Genomic DNA, 13938 nt, shown 5'->3' on the forward strand with positions numbered 1-13938 from the left:
AACATATGCTTGGAAATACCTAGCTCCTGGATTGATATCAATATTTGCCAACATCTGTGTGAAAAAGATATTTGCAAGATAAAGTATGTAAACCCCTTCTACATGGTCACATTGAGCTAGTGCTGCAGCCTGGAAATAGGCTGAAGCCTCAGCCTCACCTGTGGCCTTCCTCAGCTTCATGACCATAGACCTGTGCAAAGTGACGGAGCTTTGGGCCTGGGTGTAAATGTGTAAGCAGGATCCAAGCATTCTGCATACTGAGGAAATGCCTTCTTGGGGGAGTGGATGCGCAGCATGGGGAGGTGTAAAGTACTACCTGTTACTCATAAAACTAAATCAGAGGAAAATATTAAGAAGGAAAAAACAGATAGTAAGAAGGTAGCAGAAAATGTAAAATCAGAGGAAACATTAAGTGAGAAAAATGATCTCGGAAATGACCATGAAGGTGTGATTGAACCCAATTCTGATGCCTCTCAAGAAATGAGAGATGGAAGTGTAGAGATAACTGAAGGCCATGATGGATCAGGCAAATGATAAAAGTGTGGCTGCCATTGATGCCCTAAGTAATGGTGAACTACAGAAAGCCATTGACTTGTTCACAGATGCCATCAAGCTGAATCCTCACTTGGCCATTCTGTATGCCAAGACAGCCAGTGTCTTCATCAAATTACAGAAGCCAGCTGCTGCCGTTGGAGACTGACAGAGTTATTGAAATAAATCGTTATTTAGCTCAGCCTTGCAAATGGCGAGGCAGAGCACACAGACTTCTGGACCACTGGGAAGAAGCAGTCCATTATATTGACCTTGTGTGTAAATTGGATTATGAAGATGCTAGTGCAATGATGAAAGAAGTTCAACCAAGGGTCCAGAAAATTGCAGAACACTGGAGGAAATATGAGTGGAAACCTGAAGAGTGAGAGGTCAAAGAAAGAATGGAAAGGGTTAAGAAGACTCCTAACAAAATGAGAGAGCCAAGAGGGAGGAAGAAGCCAGAGGACAATCAGGAGCTCTGTATGGCTCATTTCCAGCTAGCTTTCCTTGAAGAATGCCTGGTAATTTTTTTTCTGGAGGAATGCCTGGATTGGGAAGAGGCATGCCTGAATAGTAGGAATGCCTGGGCTCAATGAAATTATTTGTGATCCAGAGGTTATTGAATCCATGCAGGATCCAGAAGTTATAGTGGCCTTTCAGGATGTGGCCCAGAACCTGGCAAATATGTCAAAATATCAGAGCAACCCAGAGGTTGTTAATCTCATCAGTAATTTGTCAGTCAAATTTGGCGGTCAAGTGTAATGCCCTTCTTACAAATAAAAGCCTTGCTGGAGGAAAAGCAACCTAAATCTCCCAAATGGATGTTGCAAAATACAAACCAGTGTACCTCTGAACTTCTCATGAAGAAAGCTTTGAAGAGAATCCTTACCTCTCTGCCCAACATAAAGCTGTAATATTTTATAGTGATTTTCCATTAGAATGTTCATTCAGATAATGTTCTCCTACTAGGAATTACAAACTTTAAACACTTTTAAACTTTAATATTTCAAAACAAATAAAAAGGGTGTGTTAGCCCGGTTGGTGTGGCTCAGTGGTTGAGCGTCAACCTATGAATCAAGAGGTCTCGATTCAATTCCCAAACAGGGCACATGCCCAGGTTGTGGGCTTGATCCCCAGTAGGGGGTGTGCAGGTGGCAGCTGATCAATGATACTCTCTCATCATTGATGTTTCTCTCTCTCTCCCTTTCTCTCTGAAAATCAGTAAAAAATATATTTTTAAAAACCCTACATTTTTGTTTACTAATTATTTTGGTGTTTTCCTTTGAATTAATTGGGCAAAGAAGATACTTCAGAATGGAAAATTTATTGCTCAGTTTGAGTAAAATAAAGGCCAATTAGTGGGAAGAAAAATGTAACATTTAAATAGATAAAATTTGATTTGAATACAAAGTTACTGAGGCATTTTGATTTGTCTTTTTAAATGCTTTATATTTAAAAATGATTTATTTTCATAAAACTACTGGAACCACCAGTATTGTAGTAGGAACTAGGTAGGGACGGAAATTACTTGGCAGGGCAGCAGCAATCTTACTACATTTTAAATCACGTATCCTTGTACAGAAGCATGTAAATCTTACACTGTGGTGAAGAGCTGGTTTATATTTTATTTGTTTTTTAACTTTAAACAAATTTTATTACACAAAGTTTCACATAATTGGATATTTCTCTATTTTTTACACAAGTATTCTTACTCTCCACAGAAAGACTGCTTCTTAACTTCTCATCAGGTGATGGCAAGCACTAAAATCCTGATTTTAACAGAATAGTAGTAAAAATGACTCACTGATTTAAACTGAAAACAGTTCATTGGTATATGACTCTTGCATTTATTGGGAATGTACAAATGTATTTTTATTCAAAAATACAAACTAAGATTTCCAGTCAAGATGCTGGAATAGGTAAAAAATGCTTCCTCCCACAACCACATCAAAATTACAACTAAACTACAGAATAATCATAATTCAGAACCACCTGAAATAGAGCTGAATGGAAGGCCTGCAACTAGGGAATTAAAGGAGAAGCCACATCAAGACTGGTAGGAAGGGTGGAGGCATGGAACAGGTTGGTTCTACACTGACATGCGTTGGATAAGAATCAGGAAGGATATCTTGACTGTGGAGGTCCCCTCTGAGGAGTGAGGTGTTCCAGTCCCACACCAGGCCCCCCAGCCCAGGGTTCCAGTCCCAGGAAGAGAAGTCCCCATAACTTCTGACTGTAAAAACCAGTGGGAATTGAGGCTGAGGGAGGCTGAGGCTGCTGGAGTCCCAGACACTTCCTCTTAAAGGGCCCCTGTACAGATTTACTTGAACTCACTTGCTCTTAGCTCCAGTGTGGGGATAGCAGCTTGAAAGGCACCAGAGACATATGGGGAGAAACTGAATTGTTTGGCATCAGGGCGAGAGCTGGAGGGACAGCTTTCTCCCAGACAGAAGTTTAGGCAGAAGCCACTGTTCTTTGATGGGCCCTTCCCCTACAGAACCAGCAGGCGGGGGCCATATGAGACTCCATCAACCTGATCACACTGTCTGCCCCCACGTGATTATTCCCTGAGATCCTGCCTCACCCACCTTTGGAGCCCACCCAAGCTGTTTCCAGTGGCTTTACCATAGGAATGGCCTGTCTTGGCTCATGTTTCAGATTTTCCAAAAATCTCTCAAATAAGCATCATCTGGCCTCAGCAAGCCCCATACCTCTTGCTAAGTGGCTCCAGGCCCAGCACTGGCAGCAGCCAACCATGGTTCACAGCTTGGCCTCACCTGGCTACTTCCAAGCCCAACACAAGAAGCATCCATCTGCAGATCACTTTGTAGCTTATGCCTGGTGGTCCTGGGCAGAACACAGGCAGTGACTGACCTTGGCCTGGGTAAATCCTTCCCATTGACATCAAGTTGCTATAAGAGTGTATACAGACCACACAGGTATGCACCTTGAGTGTCCAGCTCTGGTGATTGGGGAGGCTGTGCCACTGGATCCTACAGGATGTCTACTATATTAGGCCACACTACCAAGCCTGGAAGATGCAGCAGCTCTACCTAGTACATAGAAACAAACACAGGGAGGTGGCCAAAATGAGGAGACAAAGAAACATGGCCCAAATGAAAGAACAGACCAAAACTTCAGGAAAAGAATGAAACAAAATTGAGACAATCAATCTAATAGATGCAGAGTTCAAACACTGGTTATAAGGATGCTCAAGGAACTTAGTGAGAACAACAGTATAAAAAAGAACCAGTCATAAATGGAGGGTACACTAACTGAAATAAAGAATAATTTACTGTGAATCAACAGAATAGGTGATGCTAAGAATCAAATCAGCAATTTGAAATATGAGGAAGCAAACAAACAAACAAAACACCTAATCAGACCAGCAAAAGAAAGAGGAATTTTTAAAAATGAAGATAGTGTAAGGAAACTCTGGTACAACTTCAAGCATACCAATATTTGCATCATGGGGGTGCCAGAAGGAGAAGAGAGAAAGCAAAAAATTGAAAACGTGTTTGAAAAAATAATGACAGAAAATTTCCCTAACTTAGTAAAGGAAACAGACATACACATCCAGGAAGCCCAGAGTCCCAAACAAGATGAACCCAAGGGGCCCACACCAAAACACTTCATAATTAAAATGCAAAAGGGAAAAAACAAACAGAGAATCTTAAAAGCAGCAAGAGAAAAGCAGTAAGTTACCTACAAGGGAACTACCATAAGACTGTTAGCTTATTTTTCAAAAGAAACTTTGCTGCCCAGAAGGGAATGGCAAGAGATATTCACAGTGATGAAAATCAAGGACCTACAATGAATATTACCCTACAAAGTATCATTTAGAATTGAAGGACAGATAAAGAGCTTTACATGCATGAAAAATCTAAAGTTCATCACCACCAAACCAGTATTATATGAAATGTTAAAGAGTCTTATTTAAGAAGATAACAAGATGAACAATAAGATGGCAATAAATACCTATCTGTCAACAGTTGAATCTACAAACAAAATGAACAAGCAGAACAGAAAGACTCATATATACAGAGGACTTTTTGTTGGTTGCTACATGGGAGGGGGATTGGGAGGATGGGTGAAAAAGGTGAAGAGATTACGAAGTACAAATTGGTTGTTACAGAATAGTCATGGGTATATATAGTACAGCATAGAAAATGTAGTCAATAATAGTCTAATAACTAGGTGTGGTGCTGGATGGTTTCAGGATTTATTGGGATGATTAAGTATTAAATTATATAATTTCTGGTCACTGGGGTGCATACCTAAAACTAATGTAATGATGTATATCAACTGTAATTGAAAATGAAAAATTAAATAAATAAAACAAAAATACAAAAATTATCGGGAGGCATGGACAATGACAGCAGTAGACCATTGTACATTGTCAACTGAAAGCAGTAGCTGATGGTTATAGTAATTTTCTTAAGCATCAGCCAGCCTTGTCTTCAGTCATTTCCTTCAACCTACTTCTCTGAAGTTATAGGTGAGGAGCACTGCCTTGAGCTTCCTTTCACAGTTCTCATTAATGATGGTAAAGCACTATTCTAGGATTAGAACATGCCATTTCTCATACCACCTCCCATTCTCATGCATTCCAGGGTCTTTCTCTTCTTTAGGAATTTCTGTGACTAAAGCTTCTGCTGTTGTTAACAGAGAGGCCACTCCAGCAGTGTCCAATAAAGCAGTTCTTATAGCCTTTGTTGGATCAATTATTCCTTTCCCACCAAATTCACAATCTCCAAGCATAGTATCATAACTAACTTCTGAGGAACCTTGCATAATTTTCTCAACTATCAGTGATCCCTTGACACCTGCATTCTTAGCAATAGTCATTGCAGAATTTTTGAATGCTTTATAAATAACTTCTATACCAATTTTTAAAACCTTCATTAGCTGGAATTAATGAGTCCAAGGCCAGATGCACCAAAGCAGGGCACAAGCCCTTCCAGGAACAATGCCTTCTGCAACAGCAGCTTATGTAGCATTGAGGGCACACATCTGTTATTCTTTCTTTTCATTCACTTCAACATCACTTGTCCCACCAACCTTCAGCCCAGCTACTCCATCTGAGAGTTTTACCAGACATTCATTTAGGTTTTCCCTTTTCATATTCATTAGTTGTGATATTTAACTGGTCAATGATTTCTTGAGTATGTTTTCCCCTATTTGAGCCTTGTTACCTTTTCCTTTCAAGAGCATGGCATCACCTTTGATCACAATGACCTCTCCAACTTTTCCCAAGTCATGAAACTGAACATCTTTAAGATTTCGAGTCAATCCTTCTTCTCCAAACACTGCTCCACCAATATCAATAGACATGACTTTAAGCTGGTTCTTTCTATTGTCACCCAAACCTGGAGCTTTGACTGCTACAACGTGAAGGCCAACTCCTAGTCTATTCAAAATGAGTGTACGTAGAGCTTCTCCATCAACATCTTCAGCAATTATGACTAAGGGCTCATGGTGAGCATTGGGAGTTTCAAGAGCAGGTACAAATTGTCTGAATACTAGAAATTTTCTTTTCCCTAGATATAACATAGGCATCTTAGAATTCACTTTTTTGACTTTTTGGTGTATTAATAAAGTATGGAGAAATATAACCCACATCAAACTTCATGTCGTCAATAATTTCTAATTCATCATTCAGTGTTTTACCATCCTTTACTGTGATGACACCCTTTCTTCCAACCTTTTTCATCACATCAGAAATGATGTTGCCAATTTCTTTGTCTCTGTTTGCAGAAAGTGTAGCAATCTGAGCTATTTCTTCAGGGATTGTCACAGGTTTAGACTGCTTTTTAAGTTTAGAAATCATAGCACCAACAGCTAACATCACATCTCTCCTGATCTCCACTGGATTAGCACAGTCACTGATATTCTCAGAGCCTTCCTTGGCAAGATAGTGTGCCAGTACAGTAGTAGTGGTAGTGCCATTCCCAGCATCTTCATTTGTGTTATTGGCAACAGCTTGAACAAGTTTAGCACCAATATTTTTATATTTATCTCTTAAGGCAATGGACTTTGCAAATATCACACTTTCTTTTGTTACTTTGGGACTGCCCAAACTCTGTTTAATAATAACTGTTCTTCTCTTTGGCCCTATAGCAATGGTACAGCATCAGCTAAAAGGTCTATACCTTGAAACACTGAGGCTTGGGCACCTGTGCCAAAATTTACATCTTTGACATAAGCCTGAGTGAGATGAGAAGCCAGTGCCCTGGAAACTGGCCTAATCTGACAAAGGACTTTGTGTAATCAAGGCATTTATGTGGGGTAGCTGCAGTGCAGGTGAGCTGTGAGGCAGGCCATCAGTGGTGAGTGAGGGAACAGGATATTTATAATGCTGCAGTAGAGTTGAATTACTTAATTCTGCTCTCGTCTGATATATAAAATGTTTCATATTATTAACATACTAGTGGCCCGGTGCACAAAAATTTGTGCACTCGGGGGAAGGGGGAGTGTCCTTCAGCCCAGCCTGCACTCTCACCAATCTGGGACCCCTGGAAGGATGTCCTACTGCCAGTTTACAGCAATCGGGCCTAAACTGGCAGTCGGACATCCTTCTCACAATCTGGGACTGCTGGCTCCTAACCACTCACCTGCCTGTCTGCTTGCCCCTAACTTGCCCCCCCCCCCGCCAGCCTGATCACCCCCAACTGTCCCCTGTACCAGTGCGCTCACCCCAACTACCCCCCACCCCGCCGGCCTGCTTGCCCCTAACTGCCCCCCCTGCTGGCCTGCTTGCCCCCAACTGCCCCCATGCTAGCCTGCTCACTCCAAATGGCTCCATCTTCTATTCCATTTGTGTCCTTTCCACCCCTAAGCTAATGTCGTGTCCTTAATATGTGGTTATGAGATGTCTCTGTGACTGAGCCGGGAAACCTTTCACGTTTCTCTTTCCTTTCCTTTCATCTCAGGATGACTGAACTCTGCGGTTTGTGTGGGACCAAAGGCTCTGGGAATACAATGCTGAGCCCTCTGAACTCATTTTATTCTTTATTGTATTATTTATTGAATTAAACATGAAAACAGAAGAAAATATACCCTTAGATATAGAATCTGAGTCATTACCCGGAGATTTCTGCGGGAGTTGACACTGAGGCATGAGACACATGTGTTTATTGGTCAGTTTCCTCAACTATGGAACAAAGGTTGATCCTGCCCCTCGGATCCTTTGGAGGCTGGATATGATGCATCCAGAGGGATTAACTGGCAGCTCTGAGAGTAAGATCAGAAGTCAACAGACACTTGTTTCCTTTACCCAGACAGTTAGAAAAACACAACTCCTTTTATCATCATAGCAGCAAGGGCCATGCCTGTGGGAGGAGGAGCAGGGAACCAGGGCTTCCCCCTTGCTCCTTCCCCGCCCTCCCTCCCTCCATCCCTGCACTGGTCCAGCTGCTATCACTATCGTGGAACCGCTCAACTCAGGCTCTGGCCCCGCCCATGTCACAGGGAGGAGCATGCGCAGTTTCTTGCAGACACAGAAGCAGCTGTGGAGTAGGGAGGTGGCGGTTATTCCCCTGAGCAGGCGCTGAAGTCCTTGTTGAAGTCTCCACTCCGAAGCCTGCGAGTCCGAGTCCTGGGAGGCTGCGCAGTGGAGGCGCCACATTCCTTTCAGTAGAAACTGAAGATTGATAGGAGCCTGCCGGCTGAGGGGAAGGACCAGGAGGTCTGCCTTGCGCCCATTCACCAATCCCCAGTCCTGCTTTGCTGATCGCAGCTCCTGAGCCCCGCGCCAGCCGGGGCTGCACACGGGGCTGGGCTCCCACGATTGCCGTGACCCGCCTGAGCCCTGCCTGGATGGCGGTTCCCACTGTCCTGCCCTGCCTACTGTATGCAAATTAGATTCCATCTTTGTTGGCGGTTAATTTGCATATTGCTCTGATTGGCTGGTGGGCGTAGCAAAGGTACAGTCAATTTGCATCTTTGTATTTTATTAGATAGGCTAGAAGGATTAAGGTAATATTTCCCCTTTTATATTTCTATATTTAAAATTACCTTTCCTCATCAGAAAATGACCAACTTTTTGTTGGCTTCCTACTTGTTTTCACATTCCCCCCCTTATTCTTCTTGGGTTAATGATAGTCCTTTTTCACTAGCATCATCACTACTATGTAATTCACAGCATAATTGTGCAAGCATATTTAATGCTAGGTTTGATTTAATATGTAATACAGTGGGGTAATACCACTAACAACTGAAGTTTCTTACTTGGCCAAGATATTTCATTTTCAATTGTTAGATTTCAACTTTGGTGAAATCATATCAATAGATGTCAGAAGGAGGACTTCCCTTTGATGTTTGATCTTCTACTTAGGGAATACCAATTAAATTGTCTTTGTATTTTGGAGGGTGTGGGGTTTGAATTAATTGAGATACATAGAGGGGAACCTAACTTCTGATAGAGCATGAATTATAAAATTGATGAGATACAAGGTTGTTCTTCATTGTGCAGTTGTTGTTGGCATTATGAAAGATTTATTGTTCTCTTATTCAGCTCTTAAATACTGCAACCATATTTCCAGCTGTCCTTTCTCTCCTTCCCTCTGCTCCAAGGATAAAGAAAATGATAATTTTTTCATTGTACATCCAATTCCTATATTAAATAAGACTAAGTGCAGGCACTGTACCAGGAATTTCTGATTTATACCTGTATTTCAATTAAAATGCTAGTGTTTAAAAACAAATTCAAGGAATGATATCATCTGCTTTGCTTATTTAAAGGATCAGTGGTAGAAGCAGTTAAGTAAATTCTACGGAGTACACTTTTGAAATAGCACATCTCTGAAGTCATAAATTGATTCAGATTCTAACCCTTTGCTGTACTCAAGCAGATGAAAATGCATCTATTATATAAATGAGAAATAGCTGTATGCAATTGAGCATGATTTTTAAACCCTTTAAAAAACACTCGCCATATTTTTTAAAAGATAAATTATGTAAAACCTCATTACAGTTCAACAGATGAACATATGCAATCAATTTTGATAGATATCACTAACTTTGAACCCCAATTAAGCAAAATGTTATTCTCCCAAAAGACTTACACTCTTCTTATTAATAGACCTTTATTATAAATATTGTATTCAATTAGCATTATATTTTTAGTTTCAAGAATAAAATAGTTGTGGACATTTGTTTTCTCTGTTGTTAAATGAGTATCTACATAGTGGTTTCAAATGTACCTCTGAGTTACCAAACCCAAAATTTTTACTCTCTGCCCTTTACAGCAGTGATTTTCAACCTTTTTCATCTCATGACACACATAAACTAATTATTTAAATTCTGTGGCACACCAAAAAACATATTTATTACTGATTTAAGAAAACTAGGTACAATATTGATTCATTCACAATAACAGCTAGTGTGTTGGCCAGGGGTCCTCAAACTACGGCCCGTGGGCCACATGCAAATACAAATATTGTATTTGTTCCGGTTTTGTTTTTTTACTTCAAAATAAGATATGAGCAGTGTGCATAGGAATTTGTTCATAGTTTTTTTTTAAACTATAGTTTGGCCCTACAACGGACTGAGGGACAGTGAACTGGCCCCCTGTTTAAAAAGTTTGGGGGCCCCTGGTGTTGGCTGTCATCAATTTTTTAAATATATTTTTATTGTTGATAGTATTACAAATATCTCCCATTGTCAATATTTTTATTATTTTTTAAAATGTATTTTATTGATTTTTTACAGAGAGGAAGGGAGAGAGATAGAGAGTTAGAAACATCGATGAGAGAGAAGCATCGATCAGCTGCCTCCTGCACACACCCCACTGGGGATGTGCCCGCAACCAAGGTACATGCCCTTGACCGGAACATGGGACCTTTCAGTCCGCAGGCCGACGCTCTATCCACTGAGCCAAACCGGTTACGGCTGTCAATTTTTTTTTAAATGGGAAAAGAGATCAGTGCCCCTAACTAGTCAGGTATTGCATGTTTTTAAAGTTCTTATGGCACTGTTGAAAATTGCTGCACTATAGATTTCAGACAATTGCAACATTGAAAGAACAGGACTTGTGTGGACTTGAAGGTAGCTCAGAACCCTCAGGCCTCGTAGAAAAGAGAGCTGATTGTGAGCCATCCTAGAAGCTAAGGGCCTTTGCCATTGGACACAGGGCATGTCAATCCTCGCTTCCCAGCCAATGAGCTTGGAGCTTGTAAGGCCCAGGCGCGGCCCTTTGTTGACGCTCGTGCCCCCCCCCCCCTCCCCGTGGTGTGGCGAAGCCTTGGTGGGTGGGTTGGCCGTCCGCACCTGCCCATCAGAGGCCGTTAGCCAGTGGACAGCCAGTTCCTCCTCCGCCCCGCCCCTTGTCGCGGGCCCTGTCAACGGCCTCCGCTCCCGGCCGCCATCTTGGCAGTCGACACCAGAGCCTTTCGCTGCCGGAGGAGGTACTGTTCGCTGTTATGTCCGATAGTGACGATGGGAGCCCGGCCCCAGGGGGCCGGGAGAGTCCCGTGCGAATGGCGGGGGCCTGGATAGGGGCAGATGGAGATCAAGATGCCCTGATCTTCAACTCCATGCCCCAGGGGGGCGGGGGGGACGCAGCCGCCGCCATGGTGGCAGCAGAAATCTCAGCGGCCATAGAGAGCCTGAGGGAGGAGGCCGGGGCAGTGGGAGACCCCGAGGGAGGTGCCCGTGAAGAGGATCCTGACATTGGCCCCGCTGAGGAGGAGGAGGAGGAGGAGGATAAAGAGGAGGAGGTGAAGGAGGAGGCGAAGGAGGAGGAGGACGAGGAGGACGAGGAGGACGAGGAGGACGAGGAGGACGAGGAGGAGGAGGACGAGGAGATCGTGGTGCGACCCCACAACCTACTGCTGGACCCCACCAACCTGTTACCCTTGGCGGGCTTCCACATGATGTTCCTGGACGTGGTGCGCGGAATGCTGCGCGATCTGTCCAACAACGACCACGTCCTCCTGCGCCCCAACGCCGTTCGCAGTGTCGTTCTGCCCAGACATCACCTGCCAGGTCAGGCGGCCCAGGTCCGCGTGCTCTCGGAGCCAGATGCCTCTGGGGAGGGGGCTGCAGCTGTGCTGCCCGAGGGCCTTGGCGACAGAGCCCTAGGCTCTAGAGAGGGCTTCCTGGCCCCAGAGCCCAAGGCCAAGGTGGAGGAGGAGTCTGCGGCTGGGGAGATGGCGGAGGAAGGGAAGGAGGAGCCCACGCAAGAGGCCGAAGCCCCCCAGGGTGAGAATCTGGGGAGCGGATAGGGGATAAGGTCCGGTTGGGTCGCGAGGTGGGGGGGACGGAGGGGCGGGGGGCGGGGCACGGCGGGGCGGGGCACGGCGGGGGCGGGGCACGGCGGGGGCGGGGCACGGCGGGGGCGGGGCACGGCGGGGGCGGGGCACGGCGGGGGCGGGGCACGGCGGGGGCGGGGCACGGCGGGGGCGGGGCACGGCGGGGGCGGGGCACGGCGGGGGCGGGGCACGGCGGGGGCGGGGCACGGCGGGGGCGGGGCACGGCGGGGGCGGGGCACGGCGGGGGCGGGCCGCCTGTGAGCAGGTGGTGGGCACAGCTGGCGCAGCGGAGGTCATGCTCACTCGGGTGGGCCGGGCCCTCAACACACCGCAGGCCCAGGAGAAGCCCAACCCCATTATGGCCTCCCCCGCCCCCCGCCCCCCCCAAAAGTCCTTTGCTCTCTCCCGCCCTCCCTCCCTCCGCTGCGCCCTCTCCCGCCCGCCCTCCACTAAGACAGCGGAGCTCATCAGTGCAGTTCAGGCCCACAGACCCAGGTCCGACTTCCCAGGGGCAGGGGCTCAGGAGGGAGCCGGGAGGAAGCGGGGGGAGGGGAACGGAAGGAAGGGCACCAGCAAACCGCATGCCTGGTGCTGGCTCTTGGCTGCTGAAGGTGTCAACATTCTTACAGGCTTGGTCCCCACACTTTGAGAACTGATCCCTGGACTTTGTAAAAATGAAAGATTCGGGGGGGTGAGGGGCTAATGAGCTTCACACAGAATTTGTCGCGGAGGCAAAACTATTTCCCCAAGACAGTTCTGACTAGAACATACAGAATACCCTGGCTGTTCAGATCCCTTTTTCTCCGCAAGGCCAGAAGCCACCAGCAGCACAGGTTTACTACAAAAAGGGAAGTACTGTCACCGTGCAAACAATTGAGCAGCAGAAATGTGCGGGCCACGGGGGTGTTGCCGCAACTAGCAGGAAGGTGCCCAGCTCGTCTTCTCCTAGTTACTTCCATCCTCCTGCTTCTCCTGAGGGTTTATGTGTGACCCGTTCATTATGAACTGGGATTTTCTTCTGGGAATGTCTGATCCCAAAGTCTGTCTTATTCTTCACTAAAGAAACAACCGAAGAAGGGGCTGAGGGTGCTGAAAGTAAGGAAGACAGCGAGGAGTTGAACCAAAAACAGGAAGGATCTGAAATGGTTGTGGATCCTGCAGAGAGCAGAGCCAGCAAATCCAGGTATCTGTGTGTCGCTTTGAATATCACCCAACCATTCCTGGCATTTTCCTGTTACTGACAGCTTTATTTTTTTTTTAATTCTCCCAGTAAATTAATTTTAAAATGTTGTTTAAAATTAGTTTTGAAATTCAAATTTAACTACTTAGAATGTTAATAGACTACTCACACACCTAGTAATATAAAACACATTATGTACTGAACTATACTTCATGGCTACTCATTTGTTCTCGTGAGGTCTTCTGTCCTCTATGTGTAAAGACTAAGGAAATCGGTACATAAGCCCAATATTTGTTTAGAAAGCAGTTACTAGATGCAGCAGCTAAAGTAGCTGGGCTGTGTGGTTGGGCCTTCATTGCTTGGCCATAGAAATGCAGTCTGATTATTATACTAAGTGAAATAAGCCAGTTAGAGAAAGACAAATACCATATGATCTCACTTACATGTGGAATCTAATAAACAAAATAAACTGACAAAATAGAAGCAGAGGCATGGATACATGGAACAGACTGACAGCTGTCAGACAGGAGGGGGGGTGGAAAGGACTAGATGAAAGAAGGTGAAATGATTAGCCAAAGAACATATATGCCTAACCCACAGACACAGCAAACAGGTGGGGATGGCCAGAGGGAAGTGGGGGCAGGGACTGGGTGGAGGTGGGCAAAGGGGGGTGGTAAATGGTGGCATCTGTAATCATGTCAACAACAAAAATAAAGTTTAAAAAAAGAAATTCGTCTCCTTTAAGAACTAGGAGACAAGGACGACTTACAAATAGCAAAATGATAACAATTTCAAGTAGGACCACATTTAATGATTAATACCTAAACTTTTGGTTGTAGATTTTTGTATTTCATGTGACAGTCAAAAGAAAAGAAGCTTAGTCATAGTATGATTATTGTTAATCACTGAATTGGTAATTAAGTCTCAAGGTTTATCTTATCTTTGACTATATTTAAATGAATAACTTTCTCTCTT

The 13938-nt window shown here is 44.6% G+C and overlaps 2 pseudogenes across 2 annotated transcripts; one reads left to right on the forward strand and one right to left on the reverse strand.

The window, feature by feature from the left end:
• The first annotated feature begins 202 nt into the window (after positions 1-202).
• Positions 203-1293, forward strand: LOC308536192 (hsc70-interacting protein-like; annotated as a pseudogene). Its single transcript has one exon. The product of its transcript is annotated as a hsc70-interacting protein-like (transcript).
• A 3803-nt stretch (positions 1294-5096) lies between these two features.
• Positions 5097-11404, reverse strand: LOC308510981 (60 kDa heat shock protein, mitochondrial-like; annotated as a pseudogene). Its single transcript has 2 exons — positions 11379-11404; positions 5097-6775 (listed from the first exon to the last, which is right to left on the reverse strand). The product of its transcript is annotated as a 60 kDa heat shock protein, mitochondrial-like (transcript).
• Positions 11405-13938: the final 2534 nt, after the last annotated feature.

This window comes from Myotis nattereri (assembly GCF_964212035.1).
Source record: "Myotis nattereri genome assembly, chromosome: X".
Classification (NCBI taxonomy): Eukaryota; Metazoa; Chordata; class Mammalia; order Chiroptera; family Vespertilionidae; genus Myotis; species Myotis nattereri.